The following is a 10,919-nucleotide window of genomic DNA, read 5'->3' as shown; positions in this document are numbered from 1 at the left end:
CTTATCTAAAGCAGGGATGTCCTCCACTCACACCAGTCCATCATCATGTTGATCATGTCTGGTTATGTTCAGGATGTTTTATTTATTCAAACACTTTTCCTCTGACACAAGCACATCAGCGTGCACAGCAAGCTGCAGGCGCTGCAGGTGGCACATGATCCAGTCGAGTGCCAAGCGCCGGTAGGGAGCAGATGGAGCGTTGAGGAGGGCAGTGGGCCCCGACCCTCTGGCACTGGAGGTAAGTCCCTGCCGACTCCTGGAGGCTTCGTTAATGAGCGCTCAGCTTCCTGTTGATAGAGTCACCCTTAAGGGGAAAGGCTAGTCTGTAACACCAAGAGAAACAATCATCTAAAAAGTTCCTATTAAACTGGAATCACAGTGAAACAAATGAAATAAAAATCCCCTGTGGCATGAAGGGAAATGTTGAATAAAGCTGAAGACTCTTGGTGACGTAAAGGAGGAAGATTCAGAATAACCTGAGATGGAACCAAGACTTCCTGTGAAAACATAAAAGTTCAAAACAAGAAGTAAAACCTACTGAATCTGGACATTTCTATTTGCACCAACTTAAAACAAACTTTAAATAAGAAGATTTAAAAAAATAAACTGATGAGCAGGAGAGTTAATAAAAAAAACCTCTGTCACTGGATCTTCACTGGTTTCAGGTTATGACTTAAAAGCATTTATTTAAAGTCTGGATAATGACCAAACATTAAAACTGATCTCTAAAATTGATAAATTGATCTCCAGCATGTGACAGAAACTGTTTTATTGTTTCATTGACCAGCCCTCTAATTGGGAGCGGTGTAGTTCTCCCAGTAGAACCACTGGGAGGAGGCAGAGGACCAAAATTATTTCACAGATTATGTCTCGTATTATACTGTCAGGATGTGGTGACAGTTATAGCAAATATGTAAAAAACATATTGCATATAAAAGTTACATACTGCAGCTTTAATGTCCTGAAACTTTCTCACCTTGAGCTTGTTTTAGATGCACAGTAAATGGTGAATCAGGTTTTCTGTGGAATTTAATTCAAACCTTCAATGTGTTGCGTCTTAAATCTCTGGTTCATCAGGAAACAGATTGAAAGAATCAATATCAACAGGTTCATCTCTGGGTCAGAGGTCACATGACCGGTCTGTCCAACACTCGGGTCCTGAGCAGCTGTGGTTTACACACAACAACATCTGTTCTCAGATTAAAGGACACTTAGGGGAAAATTTGTCCGTCTGAATTAAAAGTGGACTTGAAGGATTAGAGCTGAGCTGCAGGTTGATTATCCTGATGTCCAGGAAATAAAACCTTCATCACAGGCTGGAAGCAGCTTCTGTAGCTGCTGTTTGGAGTTAGACAGGCTGAGAGAAACACAGAGATCAGAACGTGTGTAAATATGTTAGAAATAAAAAATAAAACTAATACTGAAGATGGTCTTTAAGATCTTTTAGCGCCATCATATTGGTGGCTGAGCTGAAATGGAGCAGAGCTGATGGATGGATGACAGGAGGATGGAGGGATTGATCGGGTCTCTGAGGATGAAGGTTCTCCAAACGCCCCGTCAGCCCACCCTGGACAGCAGAGTGGACCGGTTGTGGTGCTGAGGTCACTTCCTGTGGGAGCTGCAGTCTGCTGATCTGAGAACAGCTGATCAATCTGCAGGACAGCTGACAGCCAGCCTGACTCAGAGATTACATCCCTCTCTGAGAGGTTGGAATGTTTTTCTTTGGGAAACAAATTGGGAAGTCAGGATTCAGCAGAATGGAGGAGAAAAGGATGAAGAGGAGACATCTGAATATCAAGAGTGTCAGGATGAAAAGAGAGCAGGTGACCTCCAAAGATCTGAAACAGAAACCTGGGAGCTGCTGAGGAAATGTATGACCAAAAAATCAAAGCTGGTTTAACTGAACACTTTAAAGAAGAAGCTTTTTTTTTTTTCTTTATTCTTCCTAAGAAATCTTTCCCATTACTGCAAGTCAACTCCATTGACTCTTGTGGAATGATGAACCTCATCTCAAGAAATTCTCTAGTGTTTTTTTTTATTATTATTAAAAATATTCTTTAGTTAGCTCCATTTATTTTCCCATTGACTGCAACCAGTTTACCTTTCCTGTCTGAAGAAAAGCATCACCAGTTCTTCCTAATATTCTTCATCTTCTTCCTCCATCAGCAATAATACATCAGCCTGCCTTTAAAACTGCTAGCAATTTTTTTTTCTAACTGAATAAGGGCTCCAGCAACAAGAAAAAAAAAGTCTGCAAATAATTTTAGAATGTCTTGATTAGTTATTATTAATTAAAGATGTTTATAGATAACAAGTTCTGATTCCATTTTCATTACAAAAAGTTTATCTTCCTTATCAAAACCCAGATGACCAGAATCTTTAGAACCTCCTAGTTGTGTCTCTGAGTGACCCATCCAGACAAAAGTGAGGAGGCTTTAAGCCTAAAGCAGTCTGACCTCTGAGGCACCTGGTTTAGATCTAAGAGCCACACAAATGTCTCATCACACGCAAACTGCATTCAAATTATTCAGCGACAATATGATTAATTCTTCGATTTTTTTCTGTTGTGGATTGATCAGTTACCCTCAATCAGAAAAGTGCATCAGAATATGAAAGAATAAGATATATGAGGTAAAAGCAGCACAGATATACTGTTGTATAAAGATTTTAGAGATGCAATCCTGAGTTTTGGTTCTGGATTATTTTTGGAAAGGAAGTTATTGTTTATATATGCAGATTTTTTAAAGCTAATAAAATTGTAGGTCTATTCATAAAACATATTTCAGTTTCACTATATGCATCTCCAAAATCTTTGAGAATAAACCTGGAATCTGAAAATCTGGCCTTTATGCTTTTCACAGCAATGAGACATTTGTACTACTGATGGTTTTAAATTTAAATCCACTCAGTTTTAATCCACATATCAGTCAGTGTAACTCAAACTTTGCACTGTGAAATGATGTTATGTTTATTGCTGAAGAAAAGGAACTGTATGGTAACGTCATCAGTGGCATGTTGGATAAATGCAAGACGTTTTAGGTTTTTATTGAAAAGACAATTGAATCTTTCATGTAAAACCTCAGTCAGAAACAATGACATTTGTTGTGTGTTGTCAGAATCTAAAAGAGTTACAGAAAACGTTTAAAACATCCATTAGCTTAATGGACAAAAACAATTGGTTTATTATAGAAATAATAAGATGATTATTTATATGATAATTTTAAAGGAATTGCTTCTGCTGTGAATTAAAAGTCTGACTCTGACACCTGATTGATTAAACCACTCATTTAATCTTCTGCATCATCTGTCTTCTCACAATGCTGCTCTGCTCTCTGCTGGACAATCCATTCATTACAACACAGAAAGAAATTTGTTGAGTGATTTTAAGACAGAACTCAATTCTTGGTGATTCAGCATATAAAGACATGTTTCCACTTCAGAAATCTGAAATACTTTAAAACTATGTAAGTTCACTGCATCTACCTGGATGAAAACAAAACATTTTATTATGTCAATATTACTTGCAATATAGTTATATATTTAAACAATAACGAGTCTGTTCTGAGAATGTGACCTAAAATATTGCTGCCGGTGGCATTCTGACTAAAATCAGGAAGATAGAGCACATCACACCAAATTTAAAGTCGGTACACAGAACAACTGAAACACTGAGTTCCTTCAAGTCTAGACTAAAAACCCACCTGTTTAGAGTTGCTTTTGAAGCATAATCAACGAAACATTAATCAACAATTTTATGTGTAATGATGGGACTTGACAAAATGTAATGTTTCAATCATTGACTGCTTTGTGTTTTTATGATGTAAAGCACTTTGAAATGCCTTGTTGCTGAAAGGTGCTATACAAATAACATTTGGTTGATTGATCTTCTATTGTATTTAAACACAATGCAGCAATTGGATATAAATTTTAGTCTTTGCTCATTCTGGTAAAAATGTTAATGATAAGAATTGAAGTTTGTTCTTCTGTCATAATTTTACTCTTTCTGTTTTCTTGATCAAGACCACAAAATTAATTGACTATAGCAAATTTAGAATAATTTACAGTTTTTATAAGTTTGGCTCTTGTTCATTAAACTTTACAGCCACAGACCACACTATAGGAAGATTTTTTTTTTCTATTTTGGCTCTTAGGGCCTTTATTTTACAACAGATTGATGGGACTGAGGTCCCTGCAGATAGGTTGAGTCATCTACTCTCTGTGTCCTTCTTTTTATTGACTTTTATGAAAATGACATTGCAAAGACTAATAGATAGGTTTTGCTGAATAAATGGGGATTTTATTGTCAAGGAAGCCCATAGTGCAGACTGATGCACACTATGTGGGTGAAATCAAAGGCACTACAGAGTTTTACAAGAAGATTATAAATTACAGATTATAGACCACAGAGTATAAACAGTTTCCAATATGTGGCATGCTTATGTTTAACCATCTCTTGTAGACTTTGAATCTTCAAGCAGCTTTGAGCACAATCTGCAGCTATGTTACTGAGACACATTTATAATGAGATTGCAGGCACCATAAAAGAAACATTAACATTAAAAAATGTTTCCAAAAAGAGTGAACATTAATCAGGTTAATCTTTATGGTCTAACTGGGAAGGGCAAGTCAGGTGTTTTAACACACTTACTGGAATAATGTATCATTTTTTTCAACCTACTTCCAGTTGGCAAGCGGGCCTGGAAAGATAACACTTACACTTTGTCCATATTTATATTCAAGGCAAAATGTCAGTTGGAAAATAACGTCTCTCATCACATGTCTGTTTTAGTATTTTTACTGTTATTTGAAACAAAAAACAAGTCAGTTTAACTGCAGGTATCTGACACTTTAATGACACAACAACCTTCAGAAAGGCTGTAATGTGTTCATAAACATCATAACATCATAAACATTTTATCTGCTGTAAAATTACTTACAGTAAAACAGATGAGGTCTGCTGGGAACCTGTGAAATTGAACAGAATAAAAAGTTCCACCAAGTTATTAGTAAAGTTCACAGCAGACATGCGATAGACAAAAGGTTAGTTTATGTCTTCTCCCCAATATCAAACATATTAGCAGTTTTTCTTCACAGCAGATTATTTAATTTTCACAAATAGGAGCAGAATTCAGGGCTGCACAGTGTTGCCTTGAAGCAAGAAGGTCCTGGGTTCGATTTGCATGTTCTCCCTGTGCATGCATGGGTTTTTTCCGGCTTCCACCCACAGTCCAAAAGCATGACTGTCAGGTTCTTCCCAAATTCTCTTAGGTGTGAGTGTGTGTGTGCGTGGTTGTTTGTCCTGTTTGTCTTTGTGTTGCCCTGCGACAGACTGGCGACCTGTCCAGGGTGACCCCCCGCCTCTCGCCTGGAACGCAGCTGGAGAGGCACCAGCACCTCCCGACCCCGTTAGGGAAGGTGACCGGAAAATGGATGGATGGAGGAGCAGAATTCAGAAAATATAATATGTAGTGTAAACTTAAAAATCTAGAAAGGCTTCATGTAAAGTATATTAGTTTGGAAATTGGCTGATTTCAAGTCTAACCCACATGTGACTTCTGTCCTCTTTAATGAGAAGTTACCTCTCGAAACAAAGAAATCCCTCTTCTTTATGGAAGATTCAAACTCATTGAGTATTGGACCAGAGAGTCTGACCCCAGCTCTCCAGTATAAGTATATTTAATTTGGGAGTGGCGAGCCACAGACTGACCCCTCAGGTCCTAAAGCAGGCATGTGGGAAATCGGAGCCACAGACATCCAAAGGCCCAATATTAAAGAGAAATGTAAACTCATGCTGAATTTAGTTGAAGCATTTTCATTAATGCCCCTATAAACTATTAGTTAGTCCTTCATTGTTTCTTGTGGCCTAGCACTGAAAGTTAATGTTAGATGGATAATTTGCTGGGCTCAGTAAACTATCGAGCTCTCTAAACAGAGATTCTACTCAAGACCTTAGCTTGCAAACTTTACTATCATCTGCTTATCCTACTGAGCTAAGAACCACCAGGCCATGCTATTTGAACACTAAGAAACAAAAATGCTGAAATCACTGGTTGACGTATTAAAGCAAACCATTTTAAGTTAATGTACAAAATTATTATTACCAAAATTATTATTACATTTTATGTAAAAAAAAATTCTGATTTCTGTTTTTGGAGGAGAGATTGTTGCAAAGTAATGTGATTGATGGAGACCGTTTACATTCCTTAGATTGGCTGTTTCAATCTGTGTTTTTTTTATTAAAACTAAACTTGACTATGTAACAGGAGCAAATTATAATTATTATGCACATAATAAAAACTAAATATATTTAACTTGAACTGATGTGGATTCTATTTAATGTTATATGACCTAGATCTGTTCATCTTGAAAACACCTTAAGGACGTCAAATAATTTTGGAAATCACAATTGAAAAATGTAATTTACTTCAATCCATGTGGGTACACTTTGTGTTTTATCTCATGTTGGTATAAAACAAAGTAAAAATCTCAAATGAAAGATATTTTTATAAACAGGGTCAGTACAGTATAATTTCACACAGACAAGGATTCACAAATGCATGAAATACCCAAGAATTAAAACTATGCATTTATTATTAATAATCTGAAACTAATCTTTGCTTTAGATTATATAACATTCATTTTGTTTGTCAAGTTTGATGCAAATAATATTGTTTTACATAAAATATGTTTAGAATATAATTGTACCAAGTTCTTAAATGTGATGACGGCCCACAATACACATATATACGTAACTCACATTCTTCTTCTGCACTCAATGAATACTTTGGATATTGATGATTTTAATTCCTCATAAAATCGAGTTCGATTGATGATTTTAAGTCAGAAATCTATGTCAATGCCTTCTGCAGTCATTTCTGTGAAGCCAAACTTAATATTTAGCTTGAGTTCACGATTCAGACCTCGCTTAGTGTTTGGAGAGTTCAGACAGAAGTAGCCAATTTTCTCCACTCCCTCTTCATCCACGTACTTTGGACTTTTGTGTTTTGTGCAGTAGAAGTTGTAGTTTCATCATCTTCATATCTGCTTGGGTGGGATATAATGTGAAGGATCTAGTTTCATCCCAACCCACATCCTCACCAGATTCCACCAGTTTCATGAAAATATCCCTACACCATTCACCATCTTTGTTGGTGAATTTTTTTTCTGTCTTGTGTTTAAAATTGTTAAACCTTCGAGATACTCTGATTCCATATGTAAAGGCACTTTTACGATGCCACCAAGTGAGGGTTTCTTCCAAACTCTACAGCTCCTTTGAGGATTGCTTCTTGTGGCCTCACTGGACACAGAACTTCACATTTATTCCCAAAACTATCACTGACATGTTTTCGTAGAATCTCGCTGTCAGCATAGCCCCCAACTAATAGAATGTATTTAACATTTATCCCTTTTGTAAAGATTTCTTTGAGACTCTGAGTGATGCCTTGCAGACTTTCTACAAAGAAAGAGTTCAGTTTCTGTTTAGTGATGACAATGGATCCGTCGTCCCAGAAAGCACCTTCCACTCCTTCAAAGAATTTCTCCATTTCTTTCTTTTTCGTAGCAATACGCCCAAGTTTAAAAGGACAATCAATCTCTGCATCATCATCGTGTCTTTTGAAAAGTGTGAAATCATACATCATTTTCTTAACATCGTTGGGATGTTTTCCTTCAAATTCATCCCAGACGCCATCAGAGAATATTTTTCTTAGGAGCTCCTTATATTTTCTGTCCACAGTTTCTCCTCCCAGATTGTTCCCAGAGGCCTTGTGCAACTCTTTTAGGGCTCCTCCTTTCAGAACTTCATGAACAGTGATGTCAATGGTTCCTCCTAGAACACACACAGAGCCAAAAGTTACTAAAAATTAGCTTGGATCAACTTAGCCAAAAAATATCCTCAGGTATTTTTCAAAGTGTTTGAAAAATACTTTTTTCAAATACTTTGAAAAAATTATTCAGTCTTTTAAAGAAATAATAATAATATATTCAGTCTTAAATTTAAGACTGAATTTAAATTTTCTCTTTTTATGTATATATGATCACTTCTAGTAATGTTGTGACTGAAACCAAACTATTTTCATTTTCCAAAACTGAAACTCATTGTTTATGGTATTAATTGAGTTCATTTATTTATGTAAAAAAATGTGAAGTCAAAACTGTAAGTGTAAGCAAAAACACATTTTTAAGTTGTGTGCAATACAACAATAAACAAATAAAAATAAATATTTGTAAAGTCATTGAGTACCTCCGCAGTCAACAACAACATATTGTGTCCCTGGAGAATGGTCTAGTGATTCTTTCCCTTGGTGTTCTGCTATGAAACCGCTGGCTGGCAACTTCTTACACCAAACAGATGCTGCTTCTGGTTCCAGTGCAATGACAAGTTTTTCTGGATTTATTTCTGTTACAATGCCTGCCTGGGATATAAATAGATATAGTATTAGAAACATGTTTCCCAATTAAATGTTAAAGCTGCAGTATGTAACTTTTATACAAAGAAATATTTACATAATTGTTGAACTGTCATCATGTTGTGACATTACGGTATGAAACAGATAATCATGAAAAATGTAGCTCCTTTGCCTTTCCCCTGTGTTCCCAGTGCTAACTAGAAACAACCTATCAGAGCCAGGAGGTGGATCTTAGTGCTGTCAGTCACAATCTTGTGTGGTGCTGCTCATCCTCACACCTCCTATTCCCTACTCTAGCATACCCTGTTATGAAGGCTCAGGTTACTTAGAATGACCACCAATGAAAGCAGATAAATGGCTTTCCTGAAATAGTAATTTGCTTTTTCGCCATTAGCACTTTTAGCAGCAAAGCAAATGGGTTTGACTGGCAATTCTAAAACCCTCCTCCTCTGATTGGTTGTTTTTGGGCAGGAGTGGTGTATGTCTTTAGACTGCAATAATAGGAGGTGGAGGAGAAAGGTTCTGTATTATACTGTCAGTATATTGTTTTAACAAATATGTAAAAAACATATTCTTTATAAAAGTTGCATGCAGCAACTCTAAAAAGTTTTTAAATAAAGTACCTGCATTGCAGCTTTCCTCATGAACTGTTTAGCTGAATGATCCCAGATGGCAGGAACAGTCAGTAACCAGGTGAATTCACAAGCTGTGAACTTTTTACCGGATGTATTTTTATTGATGGTTTCCAGTGCATCATCTTTCAAGAACCTGAGAGATTCAGTGAAAACCTTTAGGGCTGTTAATTCCTTCCCATTGGCTGCTTTGATTTTCAGATCCGTGTTGCAGTTCTGGACATTGAAAGACATGTTTGAAGCTGAATATTTATGCTTAATACATGCAAAGCAAAGCAGAATGCAACTGCATGAAGCTACAATAACAAAATAGTGGATCTGCTGTTTCTATAGAGATTCATTATTGCATCATCATAAGCTGCTACATCAGAAGACATAAAATATGGTTTACTTACTTTACCGTAGAGAGACATCTTGAAATGATCAAAAAAGAAACAATCTTTGGCACCTTTTGCCCTCATTTTAAAATATTCAGTTTGAGCTTTATAACCAAAGCTAAGAAATTCTTCTTTCTCACTAAGGAGGATGCATGTAGGAGTCTTTGGAGTCTGTTGACTAACATCTTCACCCCACATTTTTATCCGAATATCACTCTCAGCCTCTCTGGTAGTCAAGTTGAAGGCATGTCCACTATATGCAGTTCCAAAGTCTATAGCTATGATAAAAGAGTCATCCATTTCAGAGCGATTCAAGGGACTCGGTAAAATGGCCACGAACTGCAGAAGCCACAGTACCTTTATTAGCTCTAAAGGAGGTGGAGTCAACAAGATCTCCAACTAAGCTTCAATACCTGGCATTAAAAAAAGGTGTGCCACTCAGCACACTTCAGTGACTACAAGACTGCAAGAGAGGAAACATGATTCTTCACAGAGACAATTAAAAGGTAAAATAATCCACAAAACTTTATGTTTAAGCAGAGATGAGGCAAAAATGATTTAATAATCTACTGTTATCATTTAGATTACTGATTCCACTTAATAGCAACTCAGCTTTACTCCATAACTAGTTTTCTTATTAAATGTTAAAACATTATTTTCAGGTAGACCTTATCTTTTTTTACAGGCAAATTTCTCAGTGAACCACATATGGAACTGAGCTTAGACTTTAACCTGAAAGTGTTATACTGAAGGATTTGATTGCCTACCTGTGTCTACTTTTACAGTGACAACTGTAGGTTTAAACTGAGAAACCCAGCAAACAGGCGTTTTCTCTCTTAGCTTCTTGTGAATTATTTGGGATTTCTCCTTCATGATAGATAATTTTGTAGTATCAATAAAGTTTAATTAGTGCAAATTAAAAAATTGTATTCATTTATATTAGCTAATAAATATAGGCTGTAGAAAGTATTTTGCATGTTTATCATTCACTAACACATATAAGATATATCTTATTATATGATTGCAGGACTTTTCCTCAGCAGTTATTACACTCGCTTAGAAATGAGCGGACGACACCAAATACAGAAAACCTCAGGTGACAAAGATATGGGTTCATGTTTGGGAAATCACAATAGGTAAGTAAAAAAGAACCCAATATCCAAACTAACTAACCCTACACAATGTATCAAGTTAGTGCCAGCGTTTAAAACCCAGTCACATTGACAAATTAGACAAAAGAAGCTGAAACTAGGACACAGGGTCTCATCTCGTCTCCAGCATTATTGTTTTGGGCTCAGTCTATAATGTCTTGGTGTCATCAACAGAATCATTTGAAACATAAATATGTCACTTATTTCTATTTCATTGACTAGACTCAAGTTTTTCTCTCTAGCAATGAATACTTCTTATTTGTAAAGTTACAAGGAAATTCTTGAATATTTCAGAAGCAGAGCTCTTTCTTGGTGGCACTAAAAACATCCTTTCTCAATCTAATGGTTTTC

The 10,919-nt window shown here is 36.3% G+C and overlaps 1 pseudogene; it reads right to left on the bottom strand.

Annotated features, from left to right (window-relative positions):
• Positions 1 to 6,436: 6,436 nt before the first annotated feature.
• Positions 6,437 to 9,734, bottom strand: LOC129374374 (heat shock 70 kDa protein 12A-like; annotated as a pseudogene).
• Positions 9,735 to 10,919: the final 1,185 nt, after the last annotated feature.

This window comes from Poeciliopsis prolifica, unplaced genomic scaffold, assembly GCF_027474105.1.
Source record: "Poeciliopsis prolifica strain line A6 unplaced genomic scaffold, Auburn_PproV2 SCAFFOLD036, whole genome shotgun sequence".
Classification (NCBI taxonomy): domain Eukaryota; kingdom Metazoa; phylum Chordata; class Actinopteri; order Cyprinodontiformes; family Poeciliidae; genus Poeciliopsis; species Poeciliopsis prolifica.
The sequence above is the reverse complement of the archived record's forward strand: the minus strand, read 5'-3'. Positions and strand labels throughout refer to the sequence as shown.